This window comes from Penaeus vannamei, chromosome 34 (genome assembly GCF_042767895.1).
Source record: "Penaeus vannamei isolate JL-2024 chromosome 34, ASM4276789v1, whole genome shotgun sequence".
In the NCBI taxonomy this organism is placed as follows: domain Eukaryota; kingdom Metazoa; phylum Arthropoda; class Malacostraca; order Decapoda; family Penaeidae; genus Penaeus; species Penaeus vannamei.
The window spans coordinates 23,474,244-23,486,275 of record NC_091582.1 but is presented as its reverse complement, the minus strand read 5'-3'; the positions used below and the strand labels follow the sequence as shown (position 1 = coordinate 23,486,275).

General features: G+C 35.1%; 1 long non-coding RNA gene across 1 annotated transcript in view; it reads left to right on the top strand.

Moving 5' to 3' along the window:
- LOC138859287 (uncharacterized) overlaps window positions 1-834 on the top strand; it is a 1,379-nt gene extending 545 nt beyond the window's left edge. The window contains exons 2-3 of the long non-coding RNA XR_011398120.1: window positions 163-360; window positions 652-834. This is a non-coding gene — a long non-coding RNA (uncharacterized lncRNA). The remainder of the gene's footprint in view (window positions 1-162; window positions 361-651) is intronic.
- The last annotated feature ends 11,198 nt before the right edge of the window (window positions 835-12,032 follow it).

Below are 12,032 nucleotides of genomic sequence, written 5' to 3'. Positions count from 1 at the left end.
AAGTCGAGTACACCCTCCACAGATATCCACAATCCGACTCAACCAGATACGATCCCGCATACCTCAAATCACCAATCCACCTCACCTCCTCTTAATCCACAATATATCCTCTAAATCCCCCTAATCCATCCACCACAATACAACCTCCTAATCCTCCTCCAGATTAACCGTGTCGTGCTGGTAATGTTGGTGGTAGTGGGGCTGTTGGCTTCGACCTTGGCTCTTCCTGAGGCAAGTAGTCCAAACTTGTTCGGACTGTATGGAGGGTATGGAGGATACAGCCTCGGTGGATTCGGCTACGGTGGCTACGGTGGCTACGGAGGCTACGGGCGTCTCCCTTATAATTATTACTACGGCTAGGTAAGGCGAGGAGAGTGCCATATGCGAGGTTTAGAATGCGTGGCTCTTTCTACTTTGTGATTTGCTTCGCTTGTTTTGTCGTATCGCCATTTGTACAAAGATTTGAGTGTGTTTTTTGTGTATTTTGAACGTTGTGCTGAAAAGAGAAAGAGAGAGTATAGAGAGAGAGAGAGAGAGAGAGAGAGAGAGAGAGAGAGAGAGAGAGAGAGAGAGAGAGAGAGAGAGAGAGAGAGAGAGAGAGAGAGTATAGAGAGAGACAGATAAAATAACGATAATTTTTCCCCTTCACAGATAAGTCAGCCAATCACAGCAAAGGATGCCGAATGTGCTTAACCTCCACATAAAACATTGAATTTGGAATCGGCAACTTACCGTTACCATCATCGTCCAAAATCTATACCATGGAAATACGCCTTGAAGATATTTTCAAAGTATCTTGTATGGATCTTTGGCAATCAATTTAATAAATTTTTGGTTTCACATGTGTCTCTTCTTTATATTTATTGATTATTGATTTAAATGCTAAGAATATGTAAACCTTACAAACACACACACATATCTATCTATCTATCTCTCTCTCTCTCTCTCTCTCTCTCTCTCTCTCTCTCTCTCTCTCTCTCTCTCTCTCTCTCTCTCTCTCTCTCTCTCTATATATATATATATATATATATGTATATATATATATATATATATATATATATATATATATATATATATATATATATATATATATATATATATATATATCCATAACAAATTATAACATATAAAGGTAATAACATATTCATACAAATATATATTGTTAATTAAGAGCATCATACGCCCTGCCAAATCATAAAAGAACTAAAGGACCTTCTGAAAAAGTATCAGCGTTTTATTAGAGGGAAAGAATGAACAGTGCAATAAATGTTGAGTGAAATCAGTGCACAAAAGCAATGGACATAGAAAAACGAAAATTATGGTCATGATATGTAGATACGCGATTATTGTAGCTTGTGGTGTTAGAATTGGTTTTGACCCGCTATGTAAAATGTTAAAATATATAGTTTTTAGAGATAAAAAGGAGATGCAAGAAAAAAAAAAACAGTCGAGAGTTGAGAAAGTAAAATAGAAATGAGAGATAAAGGGAGAGCAGTAAAAGGAAGAGACCCAAATATTGAGGGAGAGAGAGAGAGGTAGAGAGCAGAAAGAAAGTATAATAGTAAAGTAAAGACAGAGGAAAAGGGAGAAAGAAATAGAGCAAATTAGAGATGAGAGATAAAGCCATAGAAATGTGGGAGGAGAAAAACGATCGGACCAAAATAAATAGACAGAGAGACTAAAATTAAAGAAATGAAGACAGATAAGCAAGGGTGATAGGGAGAAAGAAACAGAGCAAAATCTAGGTTAAGATGGAGGGGAGGGAAAAAAATGGAGGGGGTAGGGAAGGAGGGAGGGAGAGACAGACAGAGAGAGAGAGCGAGAGAAACTGTAAGAGAATACCATACAATTAAAATCGTAAAGAAAAAAAAATGAGAAGGCGGAAAGACACACAAATAACCCCGACAAGTGATAATTATCAAACAAACAAAAATGAATTCACTGCCACTCCCCCTACGAGGAAAGAACCAGAAGAGAGAAAATGCTATTTATAAACAAAGAGAGAGAGAGAGAGACAAAACAAGACATACATGCATTCATGTATACAGAGAGAGAGAGAGAGAGAGGAGACTAAAATGAAAGAAATGAAAACAGAGAAGCAAGGGTGATATGGAGAAAGAAACAAAGTAAAATGAAGATTTGAGATAAATACGGTAATGGCCCACGGAAGAGAGACAGGTTTAAAGGAAGGAGGGGGTAAGGAGAGAATGAGATGACTATAAGAGAAGTAAAAACGCAAATTAAGAGGGAGAGGAGAAGGCAACATACAAAAATAACTCAGAAAGTGATAACTAGACAAAAAATATATATATAGAAAATAAAATAAAATAAAATAAAATAAAACAAGCGTAATCCTTTCCTCTCTCCCCCCTAAAAGACACCGAAAAAAAGAGAAAAGGATTAGATGATGGTCATCAGTCAAGTGGAATATAACTCTAGGAAAGAATAAAAATTATCAAATAAAATAAAAACTGCGTAATAAGCAAACACACTTTTCAACATTCATGTTACATGTAGTAAAAGAGTTGGAAGTATAAAGCAGTAATGTTAATGATGATGCACATTAAAACTTGACTCTTGTTTGTATGAAAGAGAAGAGGAAGGGAGAAAAGAGAAATATAAAGATAATCCCACAGAATTCATTGGCAAGCGAAAAGTTAATAAATAGAGCTGTATGTTTCTTTGGTTCAGAGTGGGAAGGAGAGAGAAACAAAATGATAAACACGGAAAGGAGAAAAGAACAGACCAAAATAAAGATATAAATAAGGTCAAAGAACTGGAGGAGAAGAGAAAGATAAAAGCTAAATGGAGAGGATTAAAAGGAACAGACCAAAATAAAAAGGGAGAGAGAGACTAAAATTAAAGAAATGAAGACATAGAAGTAAAGGTGACATGGAGAAAGAAGCCAAAATGTAGATTTGAGATAAAGACAGATGGTAATAACCCATGGAAGAGTAAGATGAGGGAATAGGGAAACAGAGAGAGAGAGAACTATATAAGTAAAAACATAAAGAAAAAGGGAGAGGGGAAGGCAACATATGCAAATAACTCTGACAAGTAGTTTCTTTTGTTTGTATAAAAGATAGAAGAGGAAGGGAGAAAAGAGAGATATAAAGATAATTCCACAGAATCCATTGGGAAGCAGAAAATAAATTCATAAATAGAACTTCTATGTTTGTTTTTTTTTTCTTTTTTTTTTTTTTTTTTTTTTTTTTGGAGGGGGGGCTCTGAGTGTGAATGAGAAAGAAACAAAATGACAAACACGGAGAAAAGGAAAGAAAAAAAAAAACAGACCAAAATAGAGACAAAGAACTGGGGAGCGCAGAAACATAAATGCTAAATGGAGATGATAGATAAAGACCGAGAAACAGGAAGGGAGAAAGAAGCAAAGCAAAATAGAGATGAAAGATAAAGACAGAAAAATGGGGGAGGAGTAAGAGGAACAAACCAAACTAAAGAGGGAGAGAGAGAGACTAAAATTAAATAAATGAAGACAGAGAAGTAAGGGTAATAGGGAGAAAGACACGGACCAAAATAGAGATAAAGAGAAAAATGGAAAAAGGAAAGGAAGGAAATCAAATGGAGCTAAGAGAAAGACAGAGGAATTGGAGAAAGAAGAAACATAAAATTTGAAGAGAGAGAGAAAGACAGAAATTGGAGAGAAAAGAAACAAACCAATAAAAGGGAAAGAAAGAGATTAAGACAGAAATGCAAGGGTCATAGGAGAAGAAGAAAAAATGGAGATAAAGATAAAGACAAAAACAAACATTGATGAAGGGGAAAGTGAAATAGACAAAAGATGACAGAACACACCAAAGCAAGAAGAGAGAAACAGATAAAAATAGATGACAACAGCAATAATGATAACGGTGATAGCAATAATGACGGTGATAATGGTTACAATGAAAATCATAATAGGAAGATGCTAACAACAATAATGATATGTATAATAACAAAATAACTATAATGGTCATTATAACGACACAGAATAGTCAAGCAGAAAGAATAAGAGTACGTAACGGCTAAAGAGAGAAGGAAGAAAAGTGAAGAGAAAATAGCTAAAGATTCAGGTAATTCAAGTATTTTTTCGAATTAAAAGAGAGTTAGAAATGCAAGGGAAAGGGAGAGGAAGGAAGGTGTTGAGGAGGGGGAAGGGATTTGGGGGTGTAGGGGGAGGGAGGGAAAGGGAGAAAGGGAATGAAAGGGAAAGGGAGAAAGGGAATGAAAGGGAAAGGGAAGGCGGAAGGAAGGGTAAGGTAAAGGCCCTATCACACTAGCACTTTTTCCGTCATTTTTTTGCGTTTCCGAATGAACTCCGTATGAAAATCATGTAGACAAACATGGCGCTATCGGAGTGAGGTCCCGGGAATCACATGGACATTCTCATACATATTACGTTATTTTAAGAAATATGAAGATGTATATTGTATATACGAATGTTCTAAAATATTAGCTTATGTTTACATCTACTCATCCTACCTAATCCATTAATAACAAGATCAACACGGGAATTAGTCAGACGGAAACGGTCGTAACCGTCTTGGTCTGGGAGGCGTTCCGTTTGTAGACGATCCTTGCGGAAAGCCTCAAATTCAGACGGAACCCCAGAAATTGACGGAAATAGTCCTAGTGTGAAAGGGCCTTAAGGGAGAGAAGATGAGATAAGAAGGGAGAGAAGGGGACAGTGGGGCGAGAGGAAGGGAGGAAATAGAGAGAAAGGTAAACCCAGAGAATTCCTTGGCAAGAAAGAGAGAACCAAAATGGTACAGATAAAGACGGAGAGACAAGAGAAAGGAAGAGAAAAGGAAGAGAATTGTGACAAGTGATAACTGAATAAACAAACAAAAATAGAATAAGGGACAAACACAACCCCCTCCATTCCTTCTGTCATCATACGACACAAAAATATGTTAGTTGATTTATGCATTTTGCTGTCCTCAGTCATATGCAATATATATATTCTGGAAATGTTGTGACATTGTTATTACATCTATTTAAAAGTATATGTACTAAAAATAACTCGATTATGACCTTGCCAAAAAGCAGGACTTTTTGGGCGTGTATAAAACAACGGAAGAAGGGAGGAAACGGAGATAATGATAAACTCACATTCACGGGCAGGCGATAAAGGAGTTCATAAATGGAGTTTCTTTATGTTTCTGCGGGTATGTGTGTGAAGGAGACATAAATTACGAGAGAAATGAAGCAAAAATGAGATAGATAAAGACAAAGGGGGGATGAATAAAAGGAAACGACTAAAATGAAAAGGAAGGGAGAGACTAAACTGAAAGAATTAAAGACAAATCAAAAGGGAGATTGAGATACATACAAATGATGATAACCCATGAAGGAGAGAGGTGAATGGGGGCAGGAAAGGAGGGGCAGACAGAAAATAGAAAGAGAAAAAGAAAAGGAGAGAGATGTAAAAAAAAGACTATAGATAAGGAAGAAAGCAAAAATATAGTAGTACTGATAATGGAAATGTTCATTTTTTTTTCTCTCTTTTTGTTTCAGTCATCAATCATGTGAAATATAGTAATGACCAGTAGTTATATTAAAATTTATGTTACTCTGGGAAACATCTGTGTATTTTCGAAATAAAAAGACAAAGAATTCTATGAAGACAGAGAAAGAAGACAGATAGCTAGAAGAACAGGGAGATGTAGTGTAGAAGATGAGAGTAGCAATGTATAGTAGTAATAGTAATATTAATAAGGATTCTGTTAATGATCTTGGAAGAAAAAAAACTATTTTTTTACTTGTGTAGAGAGAGGAAGAGGGAGGGATGAAACAGAGAGATAAATCCACAGAATTCATTGGCAAGCGAAAAATAAGTTCATAAATGGAGCTTCTGTGTGTTTCTTTCTCGCTGAGTGTGAAAGAGAGAGAGAGAACCATATTGGTGGTAGAGATAAAGATGGAGAGACAGGGGAGAGGAAAAAGGAACAAACCATATGTAGATAAAAGATAAGGACTGAGAAACAGAAAAAGGTAGAAAGAGAAAGAGCAAAATAGAGTTGAGATCTAAAAACAGAAAATTGGGGAGGAATAAAACGAACAGACCATAGTAAAGAAGGAGAAAAATGAAAGAAATAAAGAACGAGAAATAAAGGTGATGGGGTGAAACAGACCAAAATGGAAGATTGGGATAAAGAAATAGTAATGACCTTCGAAGGAGAGAGATATGGGGAGGGGGGAGAAGGGAAGAAGGAGAGAGAGAGAGACAAGCAGAGATAACTGTAAGGTAATATAGGAAAAGCAAAATAACTTTGACAAGTGATAACTAAACAAACAAAAAATAGAATAAAGAAAGAATACAACCCTCTTCATTCCCTCCCATCTCTATTTACATCACAAAAGAATAAAGAAAAAGGAGAAAAAGACTAGAAAAAAATCGAATTGAAATTACTAGTGCGCCCTCAGTCATACGTAATATATATATATATAGTTCTCGAAGTGAATTATCTGTGCCTGCAATCTTAGTAAATAAATTTTTGATTTCTTTTGTATATTAATACAAGGATAATAATGTAAATCGTTAGCAGTTAATATAATAGAAAGTAAATATGCAGAGAGAGAAGGGAGATAGATAATTAGAACTGAGAGATGGATTGTCGATGGTGGAAGTAGATGATTTTGTAAAAGGAAAATGCAATAGTTTCTTTTGTGTTTGCATAAAACAGAAAGATAGGAGAAGGGAGAAAAGAGAAAGATAAACCCAAAGAATTCATATTTATTTTTGTTTTGTTTTGTTTTGTTTTAGACAGAAAAAAGAGCGAGATAACTATATAAAAAAATACTATAGAATTACAAACGTAGAGAGAAAAAATGAAAAAGACCACGCAATACCATAGGAGAAGAGGGAGAGAGAGAGAGAAACTAAAGAGAGAGATAACTGGGTAAGAGAATACCATTGAAGTAAAAACGTAAAAAGAGAGAGAAGACAAACAAAAATAGCTAAAGAGAAGTGATAATTAAAAAAACAAATATTAGAATAAGGAACAAGCACAACTCCTCTCCATTCCTACCCCATTCCCTTACGACACAAAAAAGAAAAGAAAAGAGGGAAAAGGATTAGACAAAACAAAATGACACGACACGAGAATTGACCTCCGTATTCTGCTATAAGTCCTCAGTGATATGCTATATATAATTAAGGCGCAGATTTTATGATATGAAATACAACGTATAAATTATGATATGTAATCTAGAAGCCAAAATGTTAGAGAAATTGTAAGTCCTATCACACTAGCACCTTTCCGTCTATTTTTGCCTCTGTCTGAATCTGAAGCTTTCCCCAAGTATCGTTTATTCAGAAACGCAAAAATCGACGGAAAAAGCTATAGCGTGATAGGGCCTTAAGCCATGTACATTATTCCTCTATAGATAGAGAAAAAGGAGAAAGAACTGAAAGAGCAGAGGTGGAAGCACATAGTAAATATTTGGTAGTAATAATTGTGATAAAGATGCTACTAATGATCTTGAAAAAGTAGTAGTTTTGTGTTTCTATAAAAGAGAAAGGGAGGAAAAAGAAACACGAAGGTAAACCGGGAGAAACAGAGTTTAAGATAAACCTATAAAATCAATTGGCAAAAGAAACAAAGCAAAAATGAGATAAAGACAGAGAAATAAACGACTAAAATAAAGAGGAAGGGAGAGACTAAAGTGAAAGAATTAAAGACAAATCAAAAGGGAGATTGAGATAAAGACAAATGATGACCTATGAAGGAGAGGTGAATGGGGGTAGGAAAGGAGAGAGAGACAGACAGACGGAACGAGAGGCAGAGAAATAGAAAAACAAAATATTGACAGAAAAGAAAATAGAAGTAGTGAAATTAAAGTTTATGTTGCCCTGGGAAACATCAGTGTATTTTCGAAATAAAAAGACAAAGAATTCTATGAAGACAGAAAGAAGAGAGATAGCTAGAACAGGGAGATGGAGTGTAGAAGATGAGAGTAGATAGCAATGAATAGTAGTAGTAATAATAAGGATTCTGTTAATGATCTTGGAAGAAAAAAATAGGAGGAAGAGGGAGGGAGGAGATAAATCCACAGAATTCATTGGCAAGCGAAAAATAAGTTCATAAATGGCGCTTCTGTGTGTTTCTTTCTCGCTGAGTGTGAAAGAGAGAGAGAACCAAAATGGTGGTAGAGAAAAACAGACTAAAATAGGAGAAACAAGGGAGAGGAGAAAGGAACAAACCATATGTAGATAAAAGATAAGGACAGAGAAACAGGAAAAAGGAGAAAAAAAGAGCAAAATAGAGTTGAGAGCTAAAAACAGAGAAATGGGAGATGAATAAAACGAACAGACCATAGTAAAGAAGGAGAAAAAATGAAAGAAATAAAGACAGAGAAGTAAAGGTGATGGGGAGAAAAGGCCAAAATGGAAGATTGAGATAAAGAAATAGTAATGACCTGCGAAGGAGAGAGATAAGGGGAGAAGGGAAGGAGGAGGAGAGAAAGAGACAAGCAGAGGTAACTGTAAGATGATATAGGAAAAGTAAGATAACTTTGATAAGTGATAACTAAACAAATAAAAAATAGAATAAAGAAAGAACACAACCCTCTCCATTCCCTCCCATCTCTATGTACAACACAAAAGAATAAAGAAAAGGACTAGGAAAAAAAACGAATTGAGTTTACTAGTGCGTCATCAGTCATACGCAATATATATAAAAAGTTCTCAAAATCATTAATTGCGCATTCAGCCTTCTTAGATAATTTTTTACATATTTTATGTGTACACATAATACACATACAAGAATAGAAATGTAAATTGTTAGCAGTTAATATAATAGAATATATATATGCAGAGAGAGAAGGAAGGTAGTTAACTAGAACTGAGAGATGGATTGTCGGTGATGGAAGTAGATGATCTTGTAAAAGAAAAATGCAGTAGTTTCTTTTGTGTATGCATAAAACAGAAAGGAAGGGAGAAAAGAGGAAAATAAATCCAAAGAATTCATGGACAACCGATTAATAAGGTTTTAAATGTAGCTTCTGTATATTTCTTCGGGTATGACTGTGAAGGAGAGATACAATTAATAAGAGAACAGGGAAATTGGAGAAAGAAGCAAAGCATAATGATATATGAAATAAAGACAGAGAAAAGAAAACGACTAAAAGAAAGAAGAGAGAGAGACTGCAGTGAAAGACTTAAAAACAGATCAAAATGGAGATTAAGATAAGGACAGATGATAATGACCCATGAAGGAGAGAGATGGATGGGGGTAGGGAAGGAGAAGGAGGCAGACGGACGGAACGGGAGGTAAAGAAAACAGAACAAAAAAAGAGGGACAAAGAAAATAGAGAAAAAAGAGAGGGAGAGGTGTAAGAAAATGCCATAGATAGGGAATTAAGCGTAAATATAGAAGTAGTGATGATGATAAAGATGAAAATGCTACTAATAATGGCGAATTGAGAGTTGCCTTTTTTTAAGTCATCAGTCATGTGGAATAGACTAACAACCCGTAGTAATCTCAACAGTCATGTATTTTCTAAATAAAAAGACAAAGAATTCATGTGTTGTAGTTATTATTAGAGAAAGAATGAAAGATAGCTAGAAGAACAGAGAGCGAGAGAGTGTCGAAGATAATATAGTAGTAGTAGTAATAATGATTATTCTATTAATGATGTAAGAAAACAAAACAGTAGTTACTTTTCCCTGCTGAAAAGAGATAGGAAGAGGAAGGGAGGAGACAGAGAGATAAAGATAAACCGACAAAATTTATTGGCAAACGAAGAATAAGTTCATAAATATAGTTTCTGTGTATCTTTGTGTCCGAGTGTGAAGGAGAGAGAGAGAGAACCAACATGATAAAGACGGAGAAAAGGGGGAATGGAGAGAGAAACAAGCAAATGGAGATATAAGATAACGATAGAGAATCAGGAAAAGGAAAAAGAGAACAGAGTAAAATGGAAATACAAATTAAGACAGAGATGGGGAGAGAGAAGAGAGAAGCAAAACAAAAAATAGATAAACTTCAGAGAAAAGGGGGTAAGAGGAACAGACTAAAATAAAGGAAAGAGAGAGACTAAGATTAAAGAAATAAAGACAGAGAAGTGAGGATAATAGGGAGAAAGAAACATCAAAATGGAGATTGATATAAAAACATGATAACGAGAGACAAAGAAGAGAGATTAGGGTAGAGAAGGAGGGAGGTAGAGAGAGAGAGAAACAGAGAAAAGAGAGAGCGAGATAACTATTTTTAAAAAATACCATAGAATTACAAACGTAGAGAACAAAAGAAGAGAAAAAGACCACGTAAACAACACCGACCACTAATAATATAATAATCATAATAATAGTAAATAAATGAATAAATAATAAAGAAAAGAGAAAAGACAAGACAAGAGTTGATAATACAAAAAAGATGAGAAATGGGAGAGGAGTAAAAGAAACAGATCGAAATAATGAGAGAGAGAGAGAGAGAGATAAAGAACTAACAGAGAAAGAGAAGAGAGGGCGACAGAGAAAGTAGAGAAAGAGAGAGGGGGAGACAGAGAAAAGAGAAAGATAGAAAATAGAGAGAGAGAGAGAGACGACTGTGAGAGAATACCGTAGAAGAGGGAGAGAGAAACTAAAGAGAGAGATAACTGGGTAAGAGAATACCATGAAAGTAAAAATGTAAAAAAGAGAGAGAAGACAAACACGTAAATATTTAAAGAAAATGATAATTAAACAAACAAAAATTAGAATAAGGAATAAGTACAACTTCTCTCCATTCCCACCCCATTCCCTTACGACGCAAAAAAGAAAAAAGAAAGAAAGAAAGAAAAGGACTAGACAAAACAACAACAAAATGACACGACACGAGAATTGACCTCCGTATTCTGCTATAAGTCCTCAGTGATGTGCTATATATATCTGAAGCGTAGTTATGATGGTAACTATAAATATAATAATTAATTTTTGTTATTTAATCTCTAAGCCAAAATTATAGAGAAATTGTAAATCCTATCACACTAGCACCTTTCCGTCTATTTTTTCCTCTGTCTGAATCTGAGGCTTTCCCCAAATATCGTTCATGCAGAAACGCAACAATTGAAAATAATTATAGTGTGATAGGGCCTTAAGCCATGTACATTATTCCTCTATAGATAGAAAGGAGAAAGATACTTGAAAGAGCAGAGGTGGAAGCACATAGTAAATATTTGGTAGTAATAATTGTGATAAAGATGCTACTAATGATCTTGAAAAAGTAGTAGTTTTTTGTGTTTCTATAAAAGAGAAAGGGAGGAAAAAGAAAGACGAAGGTAAACCGGGAGAAAGAGAGTTTAAGATAAACCTATAGAATCAATTGGCAAGCGAAAAATAGGTCAATAAATGTAGCTTCTGTATGTTTCTTTGAGTCTGAGTGTGAAGGAGAGAGAAACAAAATGATAAACACGAAGAAATAGGACAGAGGAGAGAGGAACAAGACAAATTGAGAATATTTGAGAAAATTTGAGATAGAAGAAAAGGGGAAAAAAGGAACATAGCAACACGGCGATTCAAATAGAAACGGAATAAGGAAAAGGGAGAAAGAAACAAAGCAAAATAAAGAGATATAGAGAAATGGGGGATTAGTTAATGGAACACTAGGGAGAGAGAGAAAGAGACAAAAATGAAAGCATTAAAGCCAGACAAGTGATAATTGGGAGAAAGAAACACCAAAATGGAGATTGAGATAAAAGACAGATGGTAAAAAAAAATGCGATTGAAAAATAAGCTCATAAATGTACCTTTTGTGTTTCTTTGGGTCTGAGTGTGAATGAGAGAGGGATAGAACCAGAATAGTAAAGACGGGAAAATAGGGGAGAAGAGAAAGGAACAGACCAAAATAGAGCTATAAACACGGACAGAGAAAAGGAGGAGAGAAGGAAACAAGCTAAACGGAGGTAAAGATAGAAAAACAGCAAAGGGGAGAAAGAAATAATGACACACAGTTATTAGAGGATAGAAAGAAACAAAGCAAAATAGAGATGAGAGATGAAGACAGAGAAATGGGGGGAGGATTCAAAGGAACAGACCAAAATAAAGGAGAAAA